Genomic DNA, 11,148 nt, shown 5'->3' with positions numbered 1-11,148 from the left:
TTTCGCGCCATTTTCTTTGCGGTTTCCGGCGCCGCGTTTCGGGTTGCTATGGTGCTTGTTTTTGGTGACAAAATGGCGGCGCGCATGCGCATATGTGATTTCCGGCGGTTGTCATGGCTGCCGTGACGTACTTCCGGCGAAGACGGCGGCGTCCGTTCCGGGCGGTTTTGCCGGCGCCGCGCCGCCGCGGGACGGCCGCGCACCGACCGGAAACGACCCCCCGGCGCGCGCCAGCGCGCCGTGGGGGTCGTTTCGGGTCGCTGCGCGGCCGTCCCGTGGCGGCGCGGCGGTCGTACGGTCGGCGGCGGTTTGGGTCGATTGCTGTCGTTCCCGGCGGGTTTTTTGGCGCCGGGGGGGTCGGCGGGTTGGGCGGGGGGGTGTCGTGCTTGTGTTACTATGCTGTTTTTTGGTCGTTTTGAACGTATTTTATTAAAAATTTTTTTTGCCGTTTTTCAACATGGCGGCTGCGTGACGTCATCGGAGGCGGTCCTAGGGGGCGGTGTGGCGTGACGGACAGCTCCGGGGCGGGGCCGGGGGCGGTGCGGCGTGACGGACGGCTCCGGGGCGGGGCCGGGGGCGGCGCGGCGTGACGGACAGCTCCGGGGCGGGGCCGGGGGGCGGTGCGGCGTGACGGACAGCTTCGGGGCGGGGCCGCGGGCGGCGCGGCGTGACGGACAGCTCCGGGGCGGGGCCGGGGGCGGCGCGGCGTGACGGACAGCTCCGGGGCGGGGCCGGGGGCGGCGCGGCGTGACGGACAGCTCCGGGGCGGGCCCGGGGGCGGTGCGGCGTGATGGACAGCTCCGGGGCGGGACCGGGGGCGGTGCGGCGTGACGGACAGCTGCGGGGCGGGCCCGGGGGCGGCGCTGCGTGACGGACAGGTCCGGGGGTGGTGTTTTGGGGTTTTTTGGTGTAATTGGGGTGATGATTTTTTCTGGAGCCGTGTTGGGGCGGGGGTTTGTTAGAGGGCATAGGTTGTGTGCTGGGTGAGTGCTTTGGGCTGGCTCAGTCATTCGGGAGTGGGTGTTTGTGGCTGGGGGGGGTGCATAAGGGGTGAGTGCTTGGGGCTGGGGGGGTGCAGGGGCGGGGTGAGTGCTTGGGGCTGGGGGGGGGTGCAGGGGCGGGGTGAGTGCTTGGGGCTGGGGGGGGTGCAGGGGCGGGGTGAGTGCTTGGGGCTGGGGGGGGTGCAGGGGCGGGGTGAGTGCTTGGGGCTGGGGGGGGGGGGTGCAGGGGCGGGGTGAGTGCTTGGGGCTGGGGGGGGGGGGGTGCAGGGGCGGGGTGAGTGCTTGGGGCTGGGGGGGGTGCAGGGGCGGGGTGCGTGATTGGGGAGTGGGTGCTTGGGTGGTGTCCGTGGTGGTTACCTGGTGTTAGGAGGCAGTGGTGGTGTGTGAGGGTAGGGGGTGGGTATAGTGTGGGTGTGTATGGGTGGGGACCCCCTATATGGTATATATACTATAAAGAAAAAGAATAAAAACTATAAGTCTGGTGCAGCAGTAGAAGGTTTCGTGCTCCCGGGGAGTAAATGGTATATATTTATAATCAAGATTTATTTTGTTTATTTACTCCCCGGGAGCATGAAAGGTTCTACTGCTGCTTTTTTTAAACTTTAAAGCTAGAAAGCAAAACACAAAGTTAGAAGAGAAAGGAGTGTGAGTTGATCATGTCTTTTCACTCAAACTTTAAAGTTGGAGTGAAAAGAAAGGATGAACTCAAACTTGAGAGAAAAGAAAGGTTCTTTTCTCTGTAACTCAGAGTTAGAGGGAAAGGAAATAGAGAACAAAAAGAAATAAAGTCTAAGTCTAACTCTAAGGCTGAGTTACAGAGAAAAGGGAGAGAGACTTAGAGTGGAAAGAAAGAGTGGGACAGTGCAAAGAAACACAGAGGGAAAGGAAACAAAGTTAGAAGGAAAACAAAGTTAGAAGGAAAACAAAGAGAGGGAGAGTGGAACAAAATAAAAACTCTATTTCCTTTCCCTCTGAGTGAGAGAGAAAAGAAACAGAGTTGAAGTGGAAAGAAAAAGAAGAGAGGGATGGGGGAAAAGAAACCAACTCTCTTTTCCATCTAACTCGGAGGTAGAGAGAAACAAAGCAGAGACAATTCCTATTCACTGTAACTCTGAGTTACAGTGGAAAGAAATCAACTCCGTTTGCTTTCTGTCTAACTCGGAGCTAGAGGGAAAGAAAACAAAGTTGGAGGGAAAAGAAAACAGCTCTACTTCTTTTCTGTCTAACTCAGAGGTAGAGAGAAAGGAAATGGAGGCAATTCCTGGTCACTGTAACTGAGTTACAGTGGAAAGGAATCAACTCCGTTTGCTGTCTGTCTAACTCGGAGCGAGAGGGAAAAGAAACAGAGGAAGGGTGGAGACAAACCGACTCTATTTCTTTTCTGTCTAACTCAGAGGTGGAGAGAAAGGAAACAGAGACGATGCCTGGTCCCTGTAACTCAGAGTTACAGGGGAAAGGAATTGACTCCATTTGCTGTCTGTCCACCTCGGAGCTAGAGGGAAAAGAAACAGAGTTGGAGAGAAAAGAGACAGAGGGAGAGTGGAGAGAAACCGACTCTATTTCTTTTCTGTCTAACTCAGAGGTAGAGAGAAAGGAAACAGAGACGATTCCTGTTCACTGGAACTGAGTTACAGTGGAAAGGAATCGACTCCATTTGCTGTCTGTCTAACTCGGAGCTAGAAGGAAAGGAAACAGAGTTGGAGGGAAAATAAAGGGTTGGAGTCAGAGAGCAAAGAAACAGAAAAATAGAGGAAGTGACAGACAGAAATAAGGTTAGAAAGAGACAGAAAAGCAAGAAATAAAATGAAAATAATGACTACACCACACCAAAGACACAGGGGTTGGGGAGGAGGGGGTGGGGGGGATCATCTTTATTAGGGGTGAGGCAACTTTATTGAATGAATTTATTTACAGTACAGAAAAACACATAGAAACTGGATACAAATGCATTACAATACAATACAATTGCTGTACACGCTGAAAAACTCGTAATTCAGATACAGAGCAATACAGAGAAACACAGCAGCAAATACAGAACAGTACAAGCCAAATACATATTAACGTAATATAACCATTTCTGAAAAGGACAATACATGCTGTTTCATTATTACTGCTCCCCCAAACCACAACGAGCACGCAGAAAACACAATACTCATTCGCCACAGAAGCCGGCTTCTGCTCACACACACGCTCACCTTCGCTCTCCTCTCAACCGCCCCGTTATAACCCTGCCATCGGCGGTCCTCGGGAACGTGGTTCCCGGGAGCCTCGAAATCGGCCTGCCTGACGAAAACCCCGGTCCGGGGCCGGTCCGTGCCCAAACTTAGGCGATGACTGTCGCCTCGCAGACCGGCCGGGACCGAGGAAAAAAAACCCCAGCTGGGAGGGAAAAAAAAAAAACCCCCCCAGCTGGGGATTTTTTATTCTAAATTTAAAAGTGAATTTAAAGTCCTGAAAAGCAATACACACAAGGTTAGAACCCCACAACACACACCCGCCCCTCCTACCCCACGGGAACTCGGTTCCCAGGGGCCTCGAAATCACCCTGCCTGACGAAAACCCCGGTCCGGGGCCGGTCCGTGCCCAAACTTAGGCGATGACTGTCGCCTCGCAGACCGGCCGGGACCGAGGAAAAAAAACCCCAGCTGGGAGGGAAAAAAAAAAACCCCCCCAGCTGGGGATTTTTTATTCTAAATTTAAAAGTGAATTTAAAGTCCTGAAAAGCAATACACACAAGGTTAGAACCCCACAACACACACCCCTCCTACCCCACGGGAACTTGGTTCCCGGGGGCCTCGAAATCACCCTGCCTGACGAAAACCCCGGTCCGGGGCCGGTCCGTGCCCAAACTTAGGCGATGACTGTCGCCTCGCAGACCGGCCGGGACCGAGGAAAAAAAACCCCAGCTGGGAGGGAAAAAAAAAAAACCCCCCCAGCTGGGGATTTTTTATTCTAAATTTAAAAGTGAATTTAAAGTCCTGAAAAGCAAAAGCAATACACACAAGGTTAGAACCGCACAACACGCACACACACAAGCACACACACACACCCCCCTCCTACCCCACGGGAACACAGTTCCCAGGGGCCTCAAAAATCAGCCTGCCTGACGAAAACCCCGGTCCGGGGCCGGTCCGTGCCCAAACTTAGGCGATGACTGTCGCCTCGCAGACCGGCCGGGACCGAGGAAAAAAAACCCCAGCTGGGAGGGAAAAAAAAAACCCCCCAGCTGGGGATTTTTTATTCTAAATTTAAAAGTGAATTTAAAGTCCTGAAAAGCAAAAGCAATACACACAAGGTTAGAACCGCACAACACGCACACACACAAGCACACCCAGACCCACCGACTCTCACAGACAGACACGCCCTGACACACAGCAGGAGACTCTAACTCACACAGTGACCGCAACCCTTATTTGAAACACTGTGCTGAACAAAATGCCCCGAGACATCTTCTCGCTGCTGCTTCTCAACATCAAATGGTAGATCCTCAGAAAATAGGCATCAGAGACCTGCAAGACAACACAAGGTGGTCAGTGAGGGATTGTATGATAGCTATGACTCAGCCCCCCTCTAGGCCCACACATTTTGTACACAAAAACCTCATAGAAAACAGGACCTATAACCTTTTATACCTGTTCTACCTAACTCTAACTAGGTGCCAGGGCAGGGCAGCTCCAAGCCAAGGCACTTTTTACAGAGGCGAGCACAGCACAAGGCACTTTTTACAGAGGCGAGCACAGCACAAGGCACTTTTTACAGAGGCGAGCACAGCACAAGGCACTTTTTACAGAGGCGAGCACAGCACAAGGCACTTTTTACAGAGGCGAGCACAGCACAAGGCACTTTTTACAGCGGCGAGCACAGCACAAGGCACTTTTTACAGCGGCGAGCACAGCACAAGGCACTTTTTACAGAGGCGAGCGCAGGCGATGTCTGCCGGGTGAACGTGGCGATAGCCGCGGGGACGCGAAGGCCGGTTCCTCGGACGAAAAAATCCACGACGACGTCGAGAGGCTGAGACGGCCGACGACGTGAAACGCGAGAGCGTGAGAGGATGGATTGGAACTGCCCTGCCCGGCAAAAGCTCTGGGGAGCTCGAAAAGAAACCCTCTCCCTTGGCTTCAGAGGGGCCCACCCCACTACAGCCCTGTCCTGTACCTTAACTTTAAATTGGCTCCACTGATTATAAATGCTTTTCCCCTGATCCCAACTTCCACCTGTGACGCTTACCTTTTGTAACGTAATAGGACAAGACCCATCCTCGATAGGATGCGTACGTCGAGACGTCCCCCACGCCGGCTTCGGTGCGGCCGATCGCGAACTTCGGCTCTGCCTCTCTGCACGGAACCTCGGACGAAACAGAAAATATGACTGGCACCATCCGCAAGGTGGAATTCCTGATGCGGTTCCTTTATTCCATCTTGGACTACCAAAGCTTGTCAGCCAACCAGGGACTTAAACAGAAGAAAAACCACTCAGTCCCACCTCTCGTACTCAAAGATCCCCTGTAAAGTTCTGAAGACAGAGCCCTCAAACGAGTGTGGGGTGCTTTGCATCTAGGCGTGTGCAGTTTTTAAAAAATTCGAATCGCCTCCCTTGCTTTCTAGACACTGCTCACCGGCGTGGCAGGCTAGGGGCGGCTGAGGCGAAACGTCTTTCCCCCGATACCGAGTGCACGACAAATCTGCAACCCCTTCTGTCTCTCAGAATCCTGTCCGTGACACCGATTCATGTCGGGATCCACGAGGTGGGATTTGTCATGTGGTTCTTTCATTCTATCTGAGAGAACTAAACATTATCAGCAAACAAGTACTTTAAACAGAAAAATCAGTCAGTCCAAACTCTTGTACTCAGATATCCCTTGTAAAATTCTGAAGACAGAGCCCTCAAACGAGTGTGGGGTGCTTTGCATCTAGGCATGTGCAGTTTTTAAAAAATTCGAATCGCCTCCCTTGCTTTCTAGACACTGCTCACCGGCGTGGCAGGCTAGGGGCGGCTGAGACGAAACGTCTTTGCCCGAGACCGAATGCACGACAAATCTGCAACCCCTTCTGTCTCTCAGAATCCTGTCCGTGACACCGATTCGTGTCGGGATCCACAAGGTGGGATTTGTCATGTGGTTCTTTCATTCTATCTGAGAGAACTAAACATTATCAGCAAACAAGTACTTTAAACAGAAAAATCAGTCAGTCCAAACTCTTGCATTCAAATATCCCTTGTAAAATTCTGAAGACAGAGCCCTCAAATGAGTGTGGGGTGCTTTGCACCGAGGCGTGTGCAGTTTTTGAGAAATTCGAATCGCCTCCCTTGCTTTCTAGACACTGCTCACCGGCGTGGCAGGCTAGGGGCGGCTGAGGCAAAACGTCTTTCCCCCGATACCGAGTGCACGACAAATCTGCAACCCCTTCTGTCTCTCAGAATCCTGTCCGTGACACCGATTCGTGTCAGGATCCACAAGGTGGGATTCGTGATGTGGTTCTTTCATTCTATCTTAGAGAACTAAACATTATCAGCAAACCAGGGACTTACACACCAAAACACACTTAGAGCTTGCACCCACCTGTCCTCTGGCATCCTGGGCTGGGATATCTTGCAAGTAGACCACCTAACATAAAAAAACAAGGGATTAAAGTTATAGCAGAAAATGAGACCCCAGCAAGAACAACTGCTTCTCTCCACCGACCGAGGCTCACCTTCACAATGCTTCGCCTTCACTGCTGCTATCCGGCTTTACTTCCTGAAAAAAAATACAAAGAGCAGAGCTGTAACACAGTGACTGACTCCAGCCCCGCTACAAAAGAAGAACCGTGACCGACCTTCTCGGGGGGATCCCCTCATCTGGGACGAGGCGCTCTGCCGGGAGGTCGATCCATCCGCATCTGAAAGAAAGTTAGGAAAAAAGTCAAAGTGCTGCAGGGTAACTTCACAGCTCCAGACACCTTCTGCCAACATAAGAATACTACCTAGACTCCAACTACAGCCCGTATTACAAGTCTCCACTTACAAGTGCCCGGGACTTGTCCTTGAACACCTGCAACGGGGCCGGGCGGCAGGGCAGAGCAGTTCCGGACCCAATACCCCCAGACACCCGTGACACGTGAGACGAGGGGACACGACAGGGAGAGAAAACTCTCTGAGACGAGAAAGTCCTCACGAGGACCAAGAAAATGCTGAACGAGATGACCGAGATGGGACCGAAGGCGAGCCCGCCGGGCTCGGATGACCCCGGGGGAAAAAGATGCTAACGGAACGACTTATTCCGAGAACCGCGGAGACGGATGCCTGAGAATCCTGTGGCTGGAAGCCTCTGCCTGCCTTTGAATCGGCACAAGTCCTTATCCACTGTAAAGAAAGATTACTGCATACAGCTGTCAACACAGCTGAGAACAAGACCTAAAAAGACATCCGATCGGATGCTGCTGAAGAGAGATGCGATTCTGACGCCTGTCTGACCTCCCGAATCGAAACTTCGCCGGCGTCGGCCCCGGGCCGAGGAACGCAAAGATGGGAGATGACCGGAAGGACCTGGGGTTTCTCATAAGCTCCTGGGAGGACTAAGGCAAGAGACATGTTACACGAGATGAACGGAAGACACAGAAAGCACGACAGACAAGTGACAACACACCTTGGGACTGCTCTGCCCTGCCCGCCTCAGCATTGTTAGCCAAAGTGAGCCTTTCCCTCACGGTAGCCCCAGAGGCCAGTTCTCAAACCTCCCCCTCCCCATAGCTGACTCAAAACCCTAACCGGTGTGAATCCTAACCCACTACCCTGCTTCGATCCCCTCTGTGACCACAGCCCTCGACTTATCTCTCCAAAGCGAATCCATCGGAGAGACCGATCTGCTGCTAAGGAAAGCTGCCGCAGCGGTTCCCTTTTGCGTCACGATGAATCTGCTGAGAGAATCTGAAGTATCGCACTTGACGTGACCTAGAACTTCAGGAAACTGCAATCCTCCTAAAAAAAAACCCAAACAGAAGAATCATTATAAAAGCATCTTATCACCCCTGGACTCCCAACCCAAAATCATGAACTTAAATACTCCCTGTGTTCAATAATGTTTTCTTCAAGGTGTCTTCAAAACCTCTGCTGCTTCAAATGCCCAAAAGATACCTGCTAAAAGCAGGCTGGAGTAAATTGAAAGAGCCTCTTCGCTGAAATGAGAGACAAGCTCTTTAGCCCAGCTGATTCCCTTGGAGGGAATAATGCCCCTTAGCACAGCCTGGGGTTAATATACCCCTAATTGAGCCCGCCTCTTTTTCCCACGATGCCTGGGAAAGGGGAGGCGGCAAATCCCACCGGGTATAAAAGCCCTCAGAGGGACCGTAGCTGTTTGGCTCCTCTGAGTTAAAATTGAGGTAAGGAGCTCTGCGTAGAAGAAAACTTTTTGGGAAAAAACAGTGTTTTCTTTTTTTACTGCAATTACTCAGAGCAATGGAGCAAAGGAAAAAAAAGAGGTAAGAAGCAAAACTTTGTGTTTCAGCAGTGTTGCCGGCTAAGTTGGATAAGTTATGGACTTGCATAATTATTTATTCCTGATTACTAAGTAGCACTCCCCCTGGGATTAATTAGGGTGGAGAAGAATAGTATAGATATGAATGGTGTCTCATAGGGACCTCTAATTAGGGCTCTCTACATTATAAATGAAAATAAGAAAAAGAATAGACTCCCAGTTGGCATTACCGTTACATACCTGCTGGACTCGCTTCTGTTGGAAATATTTGGTGCCGGGGCGTGGGTAGAGGTACCCTGAAATGCAGCTTTAAACCCTTGAAATGCTGTGTCCTAGTTTAGGGCAAATTAGGGAGGAAAACTCCAAATGGGGGTTTCCCCAGGGAAATGACCCCTCCCTACCAACTGGTCCAGGAAAGGAAAAAAAAAATTCCTTGGAAAGAAGTGGAAAAAGCTGTTTATTTAACAGAAATTGAATAATATGAAATAATAAAACCTCTCACTGTTCGATAGGATGGCAAGTCTAGGAAGAAAAGTCCTTTTCACGTGGTGTAGCTCGCCTCGCTCGGGTTGTTATCGGTCCTTCCGGCGCTGAAAAGTGCCGAGGCCCGGGCCCCGGTGGGCCAAAGGCGTGAGCTCCCGGGGTTTGGCCGGGTGTTCGGTCCGGAGCAGGTTTGCACAGATCCAAGGAAACGAAAAAAGGAAAAAAAAAACAAAGGTCCAGGGAACTCCTCTGCCTCAGCTAGCTAAAACCAACTAAAAGCCAGAGAGAAGCTCTGTCCCGCTGTCTGTCCGTGCTGCAGACACCACGGTCCAGGAGCGAGATGTATGGGAGTGATGTTTGTTCCTTAACGCAAAGGGCGTGCTTCTTCTTCCCCCCGCTCTCGCTTTCAGAGCCGGTCTTAAAGGTGCAGAACTTAATATTTAACATAAACCAGACAATTGGGGATACCGGTATCATAAAGTCACCCCAGGACATGCTGGAAATGGCAACGCTAAAAATGAGCAAATGGGGCAGCTACCTCCACTTAAACGGATACAGTGGTAAATAAATGGCTTCTCCCCTTTAATTTAAACCCGTCAAATATTGGGAAAAAGAGTGGTTTTCCTCACTTTAAATCTCTCTGGTGATTGAAAAGGGGGCATTTTTCGGTTAATTCAGATTCATAAAAAAGCATCATCCCTGCTTTCCCTTTCCACTTAAAGTGGAAAAAAATAGAAAATGGGCATTCTCTATCAATTAATATCTCTAACAGCACAGAAAAGGCAGAGTTACCTCCAATTGAGACTATCAAAATTGCAGGGGAAGTGGATTTCTCTTCAATTCAAACACAGGCGATTGGGGAAAAGGAAGCTTTTTCCCTCAGCTTAAACGCCTTTTTTCCTGATAACCCATCCCTTCTTTGGGGCTGTGGAGATGGAGTAGCGAGGTAGAAGAGGAAAGCTGAAAACTGCCGCCCCCCGCCCCCCCCCCCCCCCCGCCGGGAGCGCGCGTGCTGCCCCGCCCGCTCGGGTGACCCTGCTCGGCAGGACGGGCTTTTCTCTCGGCTTTATCTTAAAGTGACGCTCCCCGCCCGGGTGAAACCGCCTGATCCCCCGGTCCCTGCTGGGTGCCGTGACCCTCGTTCCCGGAGGAACTCCCGGGATGCCCCCGCTGGCCCCTCCAGCGGCTCCCTGCGCGAGCCTTGCCCGGGTAAGCCTCTCAAAACTGCCTCTGCAAGGAGCTGCTCCCTTCTCGTCCTCACCGGTCACGCCTGAGGCGGCAGCACCTTGGAGTGGGGGGGGGGGGGGGGGGGGTTGGGGGTGAGGCGCAGAAACATCCTGCCGATCGTTCCCTCCCTTACGTGTCCCGCTGTCCATCCCCGAAACGCCGGGGTGCTGGGCTTTCATTTCCGCGGTAGAGAACCGGTCTCCTCCTCCGGGTGCCGTGGCCGAAATTGGGATTCTGCCGCATAAATCCCCTGCGTGCGGGGTTTGTGATTACCGAGGAAATTCCTCACGGGGTCCTAGGCGATTACCGGTTACTGACTTCGGCTTCCCTTGAGCGGTCGGGGGTTTGCCCGGCTCGTTTAGGGCTAATCCTGGCCGAACCCGAGCGCCCCCGTCGCTGCTCTGCCCTGAATTTCAGTGAAATATCGATATAGTTTATAAATGCTCCCTTTGCTCGCCGCTCGGTGTTTCCCCGCGCAGCCGCGGGGACCGGGCTCGCTCTGTGTTTCGATCCCGGCCCCGGCGGTCCCGCCCGGAGGCTGCGGGTCACGGACACGAGCTGAGGACCGCTACAAATGTTGGGTTTTAAAGTAAAATTTCTATTACGCCCGGCTAAATGATCAAAATAACTACGTGTATTGATGATCACCAGGGAAAGCTTTTCAGGGAAGAAAATAGTCGTTTTGGTAGCGCAGATCCCGTTTTGACAATAATTGCATTCATTTGGGTTTGGGAATCCTGCCGGTGTAAGACATCTGAGAACTGGTGTTTTGCAATTTGATATTTTGAAATTGGGTGCTTTTCATATTTTGGAACTCACTAGTTTACTATTTTGAAACGGAATCATTTTGGAATTTTGGAACCCCGTATTCTGGTATTTTGCAATTGGATTCCTTTGGAAATTTTCAACTCGGTGATTTGAAACTGCGTGACGCTGGTATTTTTGGACTTGTTCTGGTGTTTTAGAAGTGGGCATTTCTCTCCC

General features: G+C 51.9%; 1 long non-coding RNA gene across 1 annotated transcript; it reads right to left on the bottom strand.

Moving 5' to 3' along the window:
• Positions 1-3,018: 3,018 nt before the first annotated feature.
• Positions 3,019-7,893, bottom strand: LOC131581198 (uncharacterized). The gene is made up of 5 exons (XR_009278025.1): positions 6,818-7,893; positions 6,695-6,738; positions 6,562-6,606; positions 5,232-5,349; positions 3,019-4,510 (listed from the first exon to the last, which is right to left on the bottom strand). It is a non-coding gene; the product is annotated as an uncharacterized LOC131581198 (long non-coding RNA).
• Positions 7,894-11,148: the final 3,255 nt, after the last annotated feature.

This window comes from Poecile atricapillus, chromosome 7, assembly GCF_030490865.1.
Source record: "Poecile atricapillus isolate bPoeAtr1 chromosome 7, bPoeAtr1.hap1, whole genome shotgun sequence".
Taxonomy (NCBI): domain Eukaryota; kingdom Metazoa; phylum Chordata; class Aves; order Passeriformes; family Paridae; genus Poecile; species Poecile atricapillus.
This window is presented reverse-complemented; position numbering and strand designations above follow the sequence as displayed.